Genomic DNA, 17104 nt, shown 5'->3' with positions numbered 1-17104 from the left:
TATGTTTGTAGTGGCCTTTGGACCCATGATAAGGTAGAGTTGCAAGAGCCTTGCGGTACCTTCCCTGATACTAGCAGATCTTAGTTGACCATGTGGACCTCAGGCATCCTCAAGGTAAGTTAAATGGCCTGTCCCTAACCACATAAACACCTACAGGTTATAGATCAGAAAGGCAAGATGAAGATAATTCCTACTAGAAAAAATAGAAAATGGGAACAAACTTGCTCTCTTCTAGTCCAGGCAATCATCCAGATAAACATAGAATAGGTGAGAGATTCCTCACTTAGGGAGGCATGTACCTTAGAGAGCAGTGGGCTAGACGTTATCTAGGACTGACAAATCAGTTCAGGGTTCAGGTATAATGCTGTGCTCAGAGGAGTGATGGAAGCTACAGCGTGAGAACATGCAAGATTGGGCAGCACCACCACAATTAGCCATGTCGTGGGCAGTGCCCTACTCAAAAAGCTGTCAGTCACTTATGTTACATGTGACTGACACCTCTTTAGATGAAGGAAGGCTTATCAAGTACAGTTTTTTGGTGGCCCTCAGACTGGTGAGGGGGTAGACCTGCAAACAACTTGAGCTGCCTTCACTGATCCCAGGAGAGCCTTAGAAACCACCTGGAATGCAGGCATCAAGATGATCATCAAGATGATCATTTCTAACAATGTGGGCACCTACAGGTTAGAGAAAGCAATGACAGAAGAGATAAAGTTACTTCCTAAAAGGAGAAAACAGGAACAATCTTTTTCTCTTCTTGTCTTGGCCATCATCCAGGTAAACATAAATCGGGTGAGAAGGTCCTCATTGAGGCAGGCATGCCAAGTTGGAGGGCAGTGGACTGGAAATTCTCTAGGAATTAAGAATAAGTTCAGGGTTCACGCATCCTGCTGTGTTGAGCAGGGTGATGAAAGCTGCAGTGCACGATGGTGGGTGATGGGACAACACCTCTACAATCAGTCATGCTGTGGGCAATGCCCTACTTGGAAAGGCACCAGTTACTTAGATTACACGTAACTGTTCCCTTTCTGAGTAGAGTAAGGCTTACCAAGTACAAGTTCATGGTGGCCTTCAGACAGGTGATGCAGTGGAGTTGCTGGAGCCTTTACTTGTCTTCAGCGATGCCAGGAGATCCTAGCTGGCCAATTGAACCTCAGATGTTCTCAAGATGATTTCAATGATGTATTTCTAACAATGGAAATACCTATTTTTTAGAGAATAGAAAGATAGAAGACATGAAGATACTTCCTAATAGAAGAACAGAAAACAAGCTTGTTCTCTCGTGGTCCTGGCAACCATGTGAGTAAAGAGTAAATATGGAGGGCAGTGGGCTGGACATTCTGCTGGACAGGGGTTGACCTTGCAAGACGGGGCAGCACCTCCACTATTAGACATGTTTTGTGCAGTGCCCTACTTAGAGATGTGCCAGTTTCCTAGATTATACGTCACTGATTTCTTTCTTGGTAGTGTAAGGTTCAGCAAGTATAAGTTTGTAGTGGCCTTTGGACCCATGATAGGGTGGAGTTTCAAGAGCCTTGAGGTACCTTTACTGATACCAGGAGACCTTAGTTGGCCATGTGGACCTCAGGCATCCTCAGGATATTCCAAATCATCTGTCCCTAACAACATGAACACATGCAGGTTACAGATGAGAAACACAAGATGAAGATAATTCCTGCTAGAAAAATAGAAAATGGGATCAATCTTGCTTTATCCTGGTCTTGGCAATCACACAGGTAAACATAGAGGAGGTGAAGGGTTCCTCATTTAGGGAGGCATGTACACTGGAGGGCAGTAGGCTAAACATTATTCTGGAACTGTTGAATAAATAAGTTCAGGGTTCAGGCATCATGCTGTGCTCAGAGGAGTGATGGAAGCTACAGGGGGAGAACCATGCAAGATGGGACAGGACCTCCACAGCTAACCATACTGTGGGCAATGCCCTACTCAAAAACGTGTTGATCACTTAGATTATATGTTTCCAGCTCCTTTCTGGGTAGAGCAAGATTCTTCAGGTACAATTTTATGGTGCCCTTCAGATTGGTGAGGAGACAGACCTGCAAGTACCTTCAACTGCCCTCATTGATCCCAGGAGAGATTTGGAAGCCACCTGGAACTCAGAGATCCTCAAGATGATTTTAATGGTCCATTTCTAACCATGTGAGCACCTACAGGTTAGAGAAGGTAATAATACAAGAGATAAAGATACTTCCTAAAAGAAGACAAAACGGGAACAAGATTTTTTCTTCTCATCTTGGCTATCATCCAGGTAAACATAAATCAGATGAGAAGGTCCTCATCGAGCCAGGCATGCCAAGTTGGAGGACAGTGGGCTGGAAATTCTCTAGGACTTAATAATTATGTTCAGGGTTCAAGCCTCCTGCTGTGTTGAGGGGAGTGATGAAAGCTGCAGTACATGATGTTGGGTGATGGGGCAACACCTCCACAATCAGTCGTGCTGTGGGCAGTGCTCTATTCAGAAAGGTGCCAGTCACTTAGATTACATGTCACTGTTTCCTTTCTGAGTGGAGTAAGGCTTACCAAGTACAAGTGTGTGGTGGTCTTCAGAGAGGCGATAAGGTGGAGTTGCTGGAGCCTTATGTTGTCTTCAGTGATGCCAGGAGATCCTAGCTGGCCACCTGAACCTCAGACATCCTCTAGATGATTTCAGTGGTTCATTCCTAATAATGAGAATGCCTATATGATAGAGAAGAGAAGGATAGACGACATGAAGATACTTCCTAATAGAAGGACAGAAAAACAAGCTTGTTCTCTTGTGGTCCTGGCAACCATCTGGGTAAACATGAAGCCAAGTGAGAGTGCTCTCACTGAGGGAAACATACATGCTGGAGGGCAGTGGGCTGGACATTCTCTAGGATGGGGATTCACATTGCACAATGGAGCAGCACCTCCCCATTCATCCACAATATGTTCCAGAAAGGTGCCAGTCACTTAGATTATATGTAACTGGTTCCTCTCTGAGTGGATTAAGGCTTACCGAGTACAAGTATATAGTGCCTATGGATCCCTGATGTGGAGTTGCAAGGGCCTTGAGCTGCCTTCCCTGATGCCAGGAGATCCTAGTTGGCCACATGGACCTCAGGCATCCTCAAGATAATGTTACTGGTGCATTCCTAACAATGTGGAGTCCATCATGTTAGAGAAGAAAGTGATAGAAGAGATGAAGATACTTCCTAGTTGAAGAATAGAACCCGGGAACAAGCTTGTTTTCTCCTGGTCTTGGCAATCATCCAAGTAAACATAGAGCAGGTGAAAGGACACTCACTGAGGGAGACATGCAAGGTGGGGGCTTGTGGGCTGGGCATTAATTTGAACTGATGAATAAATAAGTTCAGGATTCAGACATCATGCTGCGCTCAGAGGAGTGATGAAAGCTACATGGTATGAAAATGTAAGATAGGGCACCACTTCCCCTTTCAACTATGCTGTGTTCAGGGCTATTCCCAGAAAGGTGCCTGATATGGTTTGGCTGTGTCCCCACCCAAATCTCATCTTGAATCATAGTTCCCATAATCCCCATGTGTCATAGGAGGGACCTGGTGGGAGGTAATTGAATCATGGGGGCAGTTACTCCCATGCTGCTGATCTCGTGAGAGTGAGTTCTCACGAGATCTGATAGTTTTATAAGGGGATTTCACCCACTTTGCTCAACACTTCTCATTCCTGCCGCCATGTGAAGAAGGACGTGTTTGCTTTGCCTTCCACCATAACTGCAAGTTTCCCGAGGCTTCCCCAGCCATGGTGAACTGTGAGTCAATTAAACCTCTTTTTTTATATATAAATTACCCAGTCTTTGGTATGTCTTCATTAGCAGCATGACAATTGACTAAAAGAGTGCCAGTAACTTAGATTACATGTAACTAGTTTTTTCTCTGAGTGGAGTAAGAGTCACAAAGTACAAGTTTGTGGTGGCCCTCAGACTGGTGAGGGTATAGAGTTGTAGGCACCTTGAGATGTCCTCACTGATCTCAGGAGATCCTTGGTGGTTAGTTAGACCTCAATCATTCTCAAGATAAGTTTCATGGTCGTTTGCTACAATGTGAACACCTACAGGATAGAGAAGATAAAGATAGAAGAGATAAAGATATTTCCCAAAAGAAGAAGTGAAATCAGGAACAACTTGTTCTCTCCTGGTCCTGGAAATCATCCACATAAACATAGAGCAGGTGAGAGGGTCCTCAATGAGGCATACATGCAAGTTGGAGGGTAGTGGACTTGGACATTCTCTAGGACTAATGAATAAATAAGTTCAGGGTTCGGGCATCATGCTATGCTCAGAGGAGTGATGAAAGCTACAGGGAGAGAACATGCAAGATGGGCAGCACCTCCACAATTAGCCATGCTGTGGGAAGTTCCCTACTCAGAAATGTGCCAGTCACTTAGATTATATGTCACTGGGTCCTTTCTGGGTACAGTAAATACAAGTTTGTGATAGCCTTCAGACTGGTGATGGATGTGGAACTGTAATCACCCTTGAATTGCCTTTCTTAGACCCAGCAGAGTCCTGAGAGCCATCTGGACCTAAGGTGTCCTCAAGACCTTTAGGCTCTAAGGGTAGCCAGTGGACCACTGGGGGTTAATCTCAACTGAAAGAAAATAATTTCCCTAAATGATCTTCTTCCTCTTCTAATAATAGAATTAGATGACCAATCCAGGTTTGGGGTTTTGCAGGAAAAATTTCCATCTTTCCTTGTAGATATCTGGAAAGGATATGATAAGTTTTTGCCTAGCTATTGTATTTGGGGATTTCACTGAAAAATGTTTTTTAATTTATAATCATTGTGCTTTTTGAGCGATTTTTGTTTTGGACAACAATAGTACTGATTGTTGCTTACTTTTTCCCATCCACCTCACTTCTTGACACTAAGAACCATTGTAGTTGTATAATGACACCTGTGGCTTTAGTTTATTCAGAGAACTGAGCTCTAACATAATGATTTGATAAACCTTCATATCCTCATTCTGATTTGCTGCAAGCTTTCTCAGGTACTAATTTCTGGAGAAATTTGGAAATGAGAAAAGGGCAGTTTAACTAATGTTAAGAATTTCTGACAGTGTTACACATTAGCACTAAGATAAGTAGATTGTAAATAGCAATGCATCTTGTGATCTTTAAATATATTTGGTAGAAATGTTGTGGTAATATGATTGCATTTGCATTTTTGCAAATGTTCAGTTTCCAAATTTATTTTTACATGCTACCTCATTTAGTCATAACAAATTTGAGATATGCAATTATTAAGATTTTGGTCTGTACCTGTTTTTTGTGATGATGATGATCAAATGAGAAAATACACATGAAATTCTACAGTAATTACCTCCCAATTGTGCATTCAGCAAGTGTGACTTATAATTAATATTGCTCCTACTACCAACACTACCATTAAAGCTACTACTACTATCACTACTACTATTAATACTACTAGTAATATGTTTGTTAGCACAAATAACACTTGAAATGTTCACCTTTTAATAGGATAGAATTCCTGGTAATTGTATCAGCTGTAGGACTTGGTAATACCACAGACGACATAATTTTGCTACTACATGTATTTTTCTATTGATTTTTATGGGTATTTTTAAAATGTGCTGAAAATTGAGTGAAGTGAGGAAATAAATTTATAATTTTATAATATCCCACAAGAAACATGCTTCCTTAGAGCAGATTTTTAACCAATTCCATATGCTTAATGTTTAACACACAGCTTTATTTGTCATGTCGCAAGAATATATAGAAATTCATGTTCAAATGTAATTTCCAGGGTGTGGTGATTCATTTTTGTTTCATATACTTATTGAATATGTATTGTCTTTATTTTTTAATTTACTTGTTCTATATGACATTTTATGTATATCCCTGCTTAGATAGACATGTTTGTTTTCATTCCATTGAAGTCTTGAAGTTCTAAGAAGATATACTGGGGAATGCAGAGGTTAATGGCTTCTAATAGTTCAGCTGCAATTTCAAATTATACTGCAGGGTTTCATCAGCTCATTCAGTTGTTTTGAACTCACAATCTCTTTGTCATACACGATGATACTGTTTGAATAATTGCTTTTTATGGTGACCATACAGTTTGGTTTCTAGTATTCCAAAAATTCATTATCCCCTTTTATAAGGTCACTCTGTTGAATTTCACTAGTTCGGGAATGCATGTGATGTTGTGAATTCAAAGTTGTAAAATAAGCAACGTTCTGTTTGCATCACATGGAATAAGGTTGCTTCAAGTTGATATGGTTGAGTCTCCTAATTACCTAGATCCCAGACACCCTGGCATGAATGAAATTAATTTTTACTTAAACGCAGGGCTTCATTTGCTTGTGAGGAATTTGCCTATACAGCAGTGGATATATGTTAATAAAATTAGTGATTATGTTAATATAATCACTAATGTGTCTGTCAGCATCTAGGTTACAAAAAACATTAACATATAACATAAAAAAATAGCCTATATTAATACCAAGTCTATCATATATAGATACTAACAACTTTATATGACCTAGTATATTGAAGATGAATTTAATCCTTGAATATAAGTACCCAGACTGGCAGATAAGTTAGCATCAAGTCATTATTAATGCTTAATAATTATGGCTTTACTCAATTAAAATTGATAATCATTTTCATACAGGTGGGAAGCACTGGTGAGAGTGTGGTTAAGAGACTTAGTTGTGACCTCAGAGAAAGAATTTGGGATATTAATTTTTTTAATTAGTTTTTAATTGTAAATTTAGTTTTTCCTTATAATAACCAGTGAATCCAAGATATATATACAGATAAATTTTTATATTCCATATATATTTTTAACAGCTTTCACTCAATGGTACCTTAATATTCAAATCCAATTTCTCATTTTAAACAAACGTGTATGTGATGCTTAATTGTATGTGTCAACTTGGCTAAGCTATGATGCCGGTTTTGATCAAATACCAGTCATGTTGTTGTGAAGGTACATTTTAGGTGAGATTAATATTTAAATAAGTAGACTTCAAATAAAGCAGATTATCATTTAAATACAGATGGGCCTCATCCAGTGAGTTGAAGGCCTTAAGAGGAAAAATCTGAGGTCCCCAAAGGAAGAAGGAATTCTACTACCAGGCTGCCTTTTGGACTTGAATTGCCAAATCAAGCCTTCTGTGGTCTTCAGCCTGCCAACCTTTTCTGTAGAAACTGAACTTGCTAGCTCCCACAATGTTGTGAGCCAGTTCCTTAGAATAAACCCCTTGTCTCTCTAAGTCTCTCTCTCTTTCTCTCCCCTCCCCTCTCCTTCGCCGCTTTCCCTTTCTCTCTTTCTTTCCACCTTCTCTCTTCATACACGCACCACTGATTGGTTCTGTTTTCTGAAACCATAGTGTAATATCTACACTAATTCACTATAAGAGAAGCTGATATATGTAATATGCCTTCGTTGTCCAACAAACGGGAACATTCACTGAGTTCTGCATGATATGAAATATGTCTACATATATATCATATCATAATGAATGTGAAAAAATGGACATCTTTCCTCATGAATTGCTTTTTCTAACTTATGTTTCAAAATTTCACCACTTAATTAGTGGGGTCTAATTTAGGGTTAGTGATATAAACTAAGGATAGATATTTTTAACTATTTATGTGTTTTCCCATATATCATGGAAACACATAATTCTCTTTCCTAGCAATCTTTTTGAGTTTTTTGGGAAGTAACTCCATGACTTAATCCATTCTTCCTTCTATAAACAAATACCATACACCAGGAAGTTTATAAACAGATATCTATTTCTTACAGTTCTAGAGTCTGGGAAGTCCAGGATCAAGACACCAGCAGATTTGTGGTCTGTCAAGAGCCCATCTTCTTGCTATAACTTCACATGGCAGAAGGGACAAGGCTGTTCTCTGGGGCTTCTTTTATAAGGGCACTTATCCTATTCATGCAGGGTCCACCTTTATGACCCAATAATTTGCGTAATAACTCCGCCTCTTAAGGCCATCACATTGGTTCTTAAGAATCAACCCACGAATTGTATTTATATATTTTAAAAATCCTGCCATTTACAACAATATGGATGAACCTGGAGGAAATCATGCTATGTGAAATAAACCACCTACAGAAAAATACTGCAAGATGTAAGTTATATATAGAATCTTTAAAAAGTCAAATATATAGACACAATAAAATGGTGGTTACCAGACATGGCAGGGGCAGAAGGAAAAGTCAGGAGATGTAGGTCAAAGGGTGCAAACTTGCATATATGTAGGATGGATAAGTCTTGAGATCCAATAAACAAAATAAGGGCTATAGTTATAATATTGTGTTGTATACTGGATATTTGCTGAGAGTAGACTTTTAGTGCTCTTAACACATACATACATAAAAGGTAACTATGCAAGACGATGGGCATGTTAATGTGCTTGACTATCGTAACCATTTCACTATGTATATAAAAACATTATGTTGTATATCTCAAATATATACAATAAATATGAAAAAGAACATAAATAAAAAATGTTATATAGAAAGTCAAAAGACAGAATATCTGAACAACTTCAAAAAAGAACAAAGTTAAATGATTTATAATACATATTCTAAAGACTGTTATAAAGACTTTCTGTGAGGCCAGAGGATTAAAGACAGTATGGTTTTTTTTGGTAAGAACAAACATATTGATCAATGAGATGGAAAAGAGAGTGCCAACATAAACTCAAACCAATTAGATCAATTCATCATTGATAAATTTTTCAACAACATTCAGCAGAGATAAGACAGACTTTTCAACAAATGGTGTGCTGCAAAAATTAGACATCTGTATGGAAAAGATTATCTTTAACTCAAACCATACCTAAAAGTTCAAAATGGATTATAGTGCTAACTGTAAGAAGGAATATTATTACATTTCTACCAGAAAATATACAATAAATTCTTTGTGATATTAGGTCAAAAATTCTTAATAGAATATCAAAAGCAAAAATAATAAGATAACAATTTGATTAGATGGACTTTTTCAAGATTACAGAAATGATATTTGAAAGATACTGCTAAGAAAACTAAAATAATATTGAAGATACAGAATACTCTTTCCGGGGAGGGAAATTACTATGACTACAAAAAGTTATAGTAATTACTAAGTGTGATAGTGGCTTAAGAAATCATATGGAGAAGTGCCGAATAGAACTGGGAGCTGATGTATTATACTCAATTACTTTAAAAGATTTGCACACTTATTTCATGTAACAAAACCAAAGGTATACTACATGGATTAAAAAGTTGAATTTCTTTATTCATTCATCTGTAGATATACTCTTTGTTTCTACATCTTGGCAATTTTGAATAATGCTGAAATGAACATGAAAAAACAGATACAACTACAAAATGCTGATTTGTCTTTCAGTGTATACTCTGCAAAGGAATTGCCAGGTCGTGTCTACATAACTTTTAAATTGAACCTTCCAGTTTATTCTAAAAAAAACTGTTTTGGATTTCGATTGGGGTGGCATTGAATCTCTTTATCAATTGAGGTGGGTGAGTTAATCTTTTAATTACATTGAGTCTTCTAATCCAAGAATATGATATGTACCTCCATTTATTTAGTACTTTTTTCTTTGCAATGTTTTGCAGTTTCTAGTTTATAAGTTTTCCATGTTTTTATTTGATTTATTTCTAAATATTTGTTATGCTATTGTGAATGAAACATTTAATTTTATGTTTTCACTGTTGGTTGTAATTATATGAACATGGAATTGATTTTTATTTAGTGACCTTATATCCTACAACTCTGCTATATTCATTTGTTAGTTCTAATAGTCTTAGAGTTATCTAAATACATGATTGTGTCATCTGTAAATAGTTTTACTCCATTCTTCCAAACATGTATTATTTTATTCTTTCTTCTTCCTTTATTAACAACTCAGGAAATTTGTCAAAGTGCAATGATAAATAAATACCCTAAGTGCCAATGTTCTAGATTTGTTCTCAATCTTACATAGAAAGAGACTTTCACTATTTAATATGTTGTTGGTTGTAGGTTTTTCATAGATGTCCATAATTAGACTGAGTAAGTTTCTGTCTTTTCCAAGAGTTTATTTTTATCATGTAAGGATGTGCAACTTTGCCAACTGCTTTTTCAGCATCTGTCGAAATGATCATATTCTTTTTTCCTTTAATCTCTTAATATGGTACAATACATTGACTGATTTTAGAATGTTAAATCGATCTTGTGAGATACAGAAATATCATTTCTCTGTATCTATTTCCTCTTCCTCCTTTTTGTGCTATTATAGTTATACGAAATACATCTACATATACTTCAACTCCAACAATGCATTGCTATAATGATTGTTTAATTTTATGACTGTCAAAGAAGCTTAGAAAAGACAGCAAGTCTATGCTTACAAAGTTTGTTACATTAACCTGCTTACTTACTATTTCTGGTTATCTTTATTCGTTCCTTTGTATTTGAGTTACCATATGGTGTAATTGACTTATTCCAATAGAACTTTGCCCTCACTCAACTCAAATTTTTGCTGTTATTTTCAAATATCTTTCTTTTCTGTATGTTATATTCTCCAAATACAATATATATTGCTTTATACAATAGGTTTTTTGTTTTTTTTTTTGTTTTTTGTTTTTTTTTTTAAAAGACAGAGTCTCACTCTGTCACCAAGGCTGGACTATTAGACTACAGTGGCGTGATCTCGGTTCACTGCAATCTCTGCCTCCTGGGCTCAAGCAATTCTCCTGCCTCAGCCTCCTGAGTAGCTGGGATTATAGGCGCCCACCACCACACCTGTTTAATTTTTGTATTTTTAGTAGAGACAGGGTTTCACCATGTTGGCCAGGCTGGTCTTGAACTCCTAACTTCAAGTGATCCAACCACCTCGGCCTCCCAAAGTGCTGGGATTACAGGCATGAGCCATTGCACTCAGGCCTATACAATAGTTTCTTTTGTTTGTTTGTTTGTTTGTTTTGTTTTGTTTTGAGATAGGGTCTTGCTCTGTTGCCCAGGCTAGAGTGCAATGCCATGATCTTGGCTCATTGCAACCTCAGTCTCCCAGGTTCAAGCAATTCTCCTGAGTAGCTGGGATTATAGGTGCCTGTCACCACACCCAGCTAATTTTTGTATTTTTAGTAGAGACGGGGTTTCACCATCTTGGCCAGGCTGCCCTTGAACTCCTGACCTCGTGATCCACCCACCTCGGCCTCCCAAAGTGCTGCGATTACAGGCGTGAGCCACCGCACCCAGCTATACAATAGTTTTTAAGTCAGTTTAGAGGAGGAGAGTGTAATCTCTGTGACATACTTGAAGAGATTTATCCTGAGCCAAATATGAGTGACCATGGCCCATGACAGCCTTCAGGAGGTCTTGAGAACATGTGTCCAAGGTGGTGGGTGTGCAACTCGGTTTTATACATTTTAGTGAGGCCTGAGACATCAACCAAATACACTCGAGAAATACATTGGTTTGGTTCAGAAATGCAAGACATTTTGAAGTGGGGGGCTTCCATGCTATAGGTAAATTTAAACATTTTCTGGTTGACAATTGGTTGAGTTTGTCTGAAGGTCTGGTATTAATAGAAAGGAAATGTTCAGGTAAAGATAAGATTGTGGATATCAAGTTTCTTTTGAAATCTCATAGTAGCTGCCCTTAAAGACAATAGATGACAAATATATCCTATTCAGACCTTTAAAAGGTGCTAAACTCTCAGTTAATCTCTTCAGGATTAGGAGGACCAGGAAGAAAAAGATCTAGCTACGTTAATAGAGATTCTTTACAGATGCAAATTTTCACCCACAAAGTTAGGCCAGCTTTGCAGGGCCATTTCAAAATATGGGGGAGAAAAAAATGTTTTGGGGTAAAATCTTTTGATTTTCTTAATCACATAATGTTATGCCAGAGTCAGATTGGAAAGAAAGTCACAGTATATAGGGTTAAATAATATCCATCTGATGAGAATTTATGGTTTATAGAGCATGACTCCCCAGACACCTTAGATAGAAATTTGGGCAAGATAAAACAAAATCAGAGCTTAGTCCTCAAGAGAGGAAATATGTATTTATACTGTCTTTTAATGTTACAAAATTGCCTTTATCATAGCTCTTTGTTGTTTCATGTGGGTTTGAATTAGCATATGGTATCACTTTCTTTTCATTTTCAAAAACTCCCTTTATTAAGTATCTCATCAGCTTGGTTCACTAGTAACAAATTCAGTTTGTTTTAATTGGGAATGCCTTAATTTTGCCTTCATCTTTACTCCTGGGTCTATGATGCTTGGTTAACAGTTTTGTTGTTGCTGTTGTTTTTTCTATCAGTGCCATAATAGGTATTCTTATTTCTTTCTGGCCTCCTTGGTTTCTGATGAGAAGTCAAATCTTATTCTTAGAGTTTCTTTTATGCATGACAAGTCATTTTTCTCTTGCTGTTTTCATGATTTTCTTTTTGTCGTATTTCAGCGTTTTTGCTATGATGACTTGATATGCATCTCTTTGCATTTATATTACTTAGAATTTGTTGAATTTTTAGATGTTTAAAATTATGCTTTTAATCAAATTTAGAAAATGTTCAACTATTTTCTTTGAATTTTTTCTGCTCTGTTCTCTATATCCTCTTCTTGATTTCCTGTTAAACATATGTTGCTGTGGCAAATGGTGTCTTATGCTTGTCTGAAGTCCTGTTGAATTTTCTTCATATTTTTTTTCTTGTTTTTCATATTAAAAAAATCTTTGGGCCGGGCGCGGTGGCTCAAGCCTGTAATCCCAGCACTTTGGGAGGCCAAGACTGGCGGATCACGAGGTCAGGAAATCGAGACCATCCTGGCTAACACGGTGAAACCCCGTCTCTACTAAAAAAATACAAAAAAACTAGCCAGGCGAGGTGGCGGGCGCCTGTAGTCCCGGCTACTCGGGAGGCTGAGGCAGGAGAATGGCGTAAACCCGGGAGGCGGAGCTTGCAGTGAGCTGAGATCCCGCCACTGCGCTCCAGCCTGGGCGACAGAGCGAGACTCCGTCTCAAAAAAAAAAAAAAAAACAAAAACAAAAAACAAAAAACAAAAATCTTTGTCTCTCTTTCTTCAAGTTTGTAATCTTTGGTTTGTCTGCCAGTTGAAGTCTGCTGTTAACCTTTTCTAGCAAAATGTATATTTCAGTCTCTGTCATTTTCAATTCCAGAATGTTATTTGGCTCTTTTTAATAATTTCTCTTTCATTATTGATAGTATCTATTGCCATGAAAGCTTCCTTTACCTTATTAATTATGGTTTTCTGTTTTTCCTTTGGACATATTTGTAATTGTTGCCTTGAAGTATTAATTTTTAAAACTGACACTGGGCTTTCTCAGACATAGCTTCTGTTTCCTCATTTTATTCTTGTGTATATGTCAAACTTTGTTTTGTTGCATGTCATGAAACTTTTTTCTCGAAAACTCAAAAATTGAGGTAATATATTCATTAACTCTGGAAATTTACTCCCTGTATCTTGTTTTTGTTCTTGTTTATTTGTTTAGTGACTTGCTTGAACTATTGTAAGTATTCTTCTTCCTTAATGTAACTCTTCTGATGTTTTTTCTCAGAGGATGCAGATTTTTGAGTACACAAAGGTACCATGGGATAACAGTAGCTTTAGCAGAGATGTATTTGTCAATTTCCCTGATTTCTCAGTTAAGCTGTCTGTCTTATTTGGTGTCACACCAAATTGTTAGATTTTATTAACTGCCAGCTGTTTGTTCTGTAGTTTTTGGTTTTTCTTTCTAAATTTTTCATTTTTAATTTTCATGGGTACATAGTAGATGCATGTATTTATGGAGTACATGAGATATTTTGATACAGGCATGAAATGTATAATAATCACATCATAAAAAATGGGTTATCTATCTCCTGAAGCACTTATCCTTTTCATTACAAAGAATTCAAATATACTCTTTTAGTTAATTAAAATGTATAATTGAATTATTTTGACTATAGTTATCATGTTGTGCTATCAATATTAGGTATAATTTATTCTTCTTATTTTTGTACCCATCAACCATCCCCACCAAACAAAAGAACCCTAAAAAACTTAGCAGCCTCTGGTAATGAACTTTCTATTCATTATCTTCATGTGTTCAATTGTTTTGGTTTTTACATATGACAATAAGTGAAAAGATGTGATGTTTGTTTTTCCATGCCTGGTTGATTTCACTTAACATAATGACCTCAAGTTTTGTCCATGTTGCTGCAAATGACAGAATCTCATTGTTTTATGTCTCTTCTATGTACTTCATTATGTATCAGTATAACATTTTCTTTATCCATTCATCTGTTGATGGACATTGTTTTAGTCTGCTTTCATGCTGCTGAAAGAAAGAGATTTTCATGCTGTTTTGCCTATTTTTAAAGGAGGAGACCACCCCTCATATCGTCTTATGCCCAATTTCTGCCTCCAAAGAAAGAAGAAGTAAAAACTAAAAGGCAGAAATGAAATCCACAGGCAGACAGCCCGGCGCCACACCCTGGGACTGGTAGTTAAAAGATCGACCCCTAACCTAATTGGTTCTGTTATCTATAAATTACAGACATTATATAGAAATGCACTGTGAAAATCCCTATCTTGTTTTGTTCCAATCTAATTACTGGTGCATGCAGCCCCCAGTCACGTAGCCCCTGCTTGCTCAATCAATCACGACCCTCTCACATGCACCCCCTTAGAGTTGTGAGCCCTTAAAAGGGACAGGAATTGCTCACTTGGGGAGCTTGGCACTTGAGACAGGAGTCTTGCCGATGTCCCTGGCTGAATAAGCTCCTTCCTTCTTTCACTCATTGTCTGAGTTTTGTCTACGGCTTGTCCTGCTACATTTTCATGCTGCTGAAAGAAAGAGATTTAACTGACTTATAGTTCCACATGGGTAGGGAAGCCTCACAATCATGGTGGAAGGCAAAGAGGAGCAAGTCTCATCTTACATGGATGGCAGCAGGCAAAGAGGGAGAGCTTGTGCAGGGGAACTCCTCTTTTTAAAACCATGGATCTCATGAGACTTATTCACTACCATGAGAACAGCACAGAGAAGACTTGCCCTCATTTCAGTTACCTCCCACCAGATCCCTCCCACAACGTGTGGGAATTCAAGATGAGATTTGGGTGGGGACACAGTTGGACACAGCCAAACCATACCATTCTGCCCCTGGCCCCTCCCAAATCTCATGCCCTCACATCTTAAATCCAATCATGGCTTCCCAACAGTCCCACAGAGTTTTAATTCACTTCAGCACTAATTCAAAAGTCCACAGTCCAAAGTCTTATCTGAGACAAGGCAAGTCCCTTTCACCTATGAGCCTGTAAAATCAAAAGCAGGTTAGTTACTTCCTAGATATAGTGGGGATATAAGCACTGGGTAAATACTGCCATTCCAAATGGGAGAAATTGGTCAAAACTGTTATAAATAAAGTTTCAGTGCCACAAAATAAATAACACATGAATATAAAATTTTATTTTTAATTCTCAGCAAGGCAATGTAGTTCTATAGAAGGGTACACCCTTACAGATGGAGCAATGGTGAGCACACACTTGGACAAAGAAGGGAAAGGGGTTCTTATCCCTGATGCACATGGCTTCTGCTGCTCTGTCGTTCCCTTATTGGCTAGGGTTAGACAGCACAGGCTAAACTAATTCCAATTGGCTAATTTAAAGAGAGTGACTGGGTGAGTGGTTTGGGGAGTCAGGGTGGAACAGGTAAGGGTGGAGCAGGCGATTGTAAAAGGTTGCTTTTCGAGGAATTTAAGTTTAAAAGTAGAAAGCAAAGAATGGAACATACTGACATATTGCTTCTTTGAAGAGAAATTTAGAACTCATATCTAATAATTCCCTCCTCTTGCATTTTCCTTACAGCTTTCTCTTCAAACTTCTTTAACATGTCTTGGCTTAGTTGTTCTGCTTGATTTTCCAAAAGAAGAAGCTTATCTGGATAAGGTGGAGGATAACTAAGAGAGGTTTTAGTAAGTGCTGTTTCTATGAGCCTCTGCACCAACCCACGGATGCATGGTATGACACAGCATCCAACAAGAATAAGTACACCCATTACGGCTGTGAGGGAAGTAAGAATTGAGGCTGTTATTCCTTTCCATTTACCGAACCACTTTTCTAGTCATCCTGTAAAGGGGTCATTTACCCCTGAGTTGTTGGCTAACTCATTGGACAGAGCAGTCAGACCTTGCAATGCCTTTGTTATACTTCAGGGGCGATGTTGTTTGGGAAAAAGGTACAACACTGAGTTTTAATCATAACACAAATTCCTCCTCTTTCTGCTAGTATCGTGTCTAAGGCTATCTATTTTCCCAAGCCATCTGGCCAGTAGCCCCTAATTGCTCAGCTATTCCTTTAACAGCATCTCTAGTGTAGTTAATAGATTGCTGTTGGTTGTAGTAGATGTAGTTTATCCAATCTACATTTTTATTAGTTGTTACCCACCAAAATATTGACTCAAATGCTGCGACTATTTGATTTCGGACTTTAAATTGATCTGGTATTCCCCTTGGGACTCCAATTGTGTTATATAGACGTGAGAGTCAAAAGACCCATAAGGGACTTCTCTGGCTTTACGACGTCTTATTTTTCCTTCGTCTGGTTGATGAAATGCCACGATGAAAGGGATAGCCAATTGGACTAAAGAACAAGTGCCACTCCAGTTATTCAGCAGAGTGTCCAGTAAAGGTCCACCACAATACCACCACACATCCACTCAGGGATGAACAAGGACTGACTGATTGATAAGCTCTTGAAAATTCTTAAGCTCATTGCATCCCTTCAGGTCTCCAAGGAATGCTAAGTTTCCTCCCTGTCATGAGAGATTGGAAGTGAACTTAGTGTTGGGAGACAGAAGCTGGATGGCCCTCTGGGGCTGACCCACAGGGTGCCAGATTTCAGGATATAGCAGAGAGAGTGCATGACACCACTTGTTACTCTAGGCTGTAGAATCCTGGAAAAGAGCTACTATGCAGCTCACGCCCAGTCAACTGGAGGACCACCCTAGTGGAAAGGAGACAGTCTGGGCCTCTGGCCTGCCGTGCACACAAGCATAACAATTGCTTTTGTTTAACATGCAGATGGAATATTTGATCCATTCCAACCAGGCATTTG

At 38.2% G+C, this 17104-nt stretch overlaps 3 non-coding genes across 3 annotated transcripts; all 3 read left to right on the top strand.

The window, feature by feature from the left end:
- Window positions 1-444: 444 nt before the first annotated feature.
- Window positions 445-519, top strand: MIR888 (microRNA mir-888). Its single transcript, NR_032698.1, is given in 1 exon segment — window positions 445-519. It is a non-coding gene; the product is annotated as a microRNA mir-888 (primary transcript).
- Window positions 520-975: 456 nt separating this feature from the next.
- MIR890 (microRNA mir-890) lies at window positions 976-1047 on the top strand. Its single transcript, NR_032700.1, has one exon. It is a non-coding gene; the product is annotated as a microRNA mir-890 (primary transcript).
- A 1426-nt stretch (window positions 1048-2473) lies between these two features.
- MIR892C (microRNA mir-892c) lies at window positions 2474-2530 on the top strand. Its single transcript, NR_128399.1, has one exon. It is a non-coding gene; the product is annotated as a microRNA mir-892c (primary transcript).
- Window positions 2531-17104: the final 14574 nt, after the last annotated feature.

The sequence above is a fragment of the Macaca mulatta genome, chromosome X (assembly GCF_049350105.2).
Source record: "Macaca mulatta isolate MMU2019108-1 chromosome X, T2T-MMU8v2.0, whole genome shotgun sequence".
Lineage (NCBI taxonomy): Eukaryota > Metazoa > Chordata > Mammalia > Primates > Cercopithecidae > Macaca > Macaca mulatta.
The sequence above is the reverse complement of the archived record's forward strand: the minus strand, read 5'-3'. Positions and strand labels throughout refer to the sequence as shown.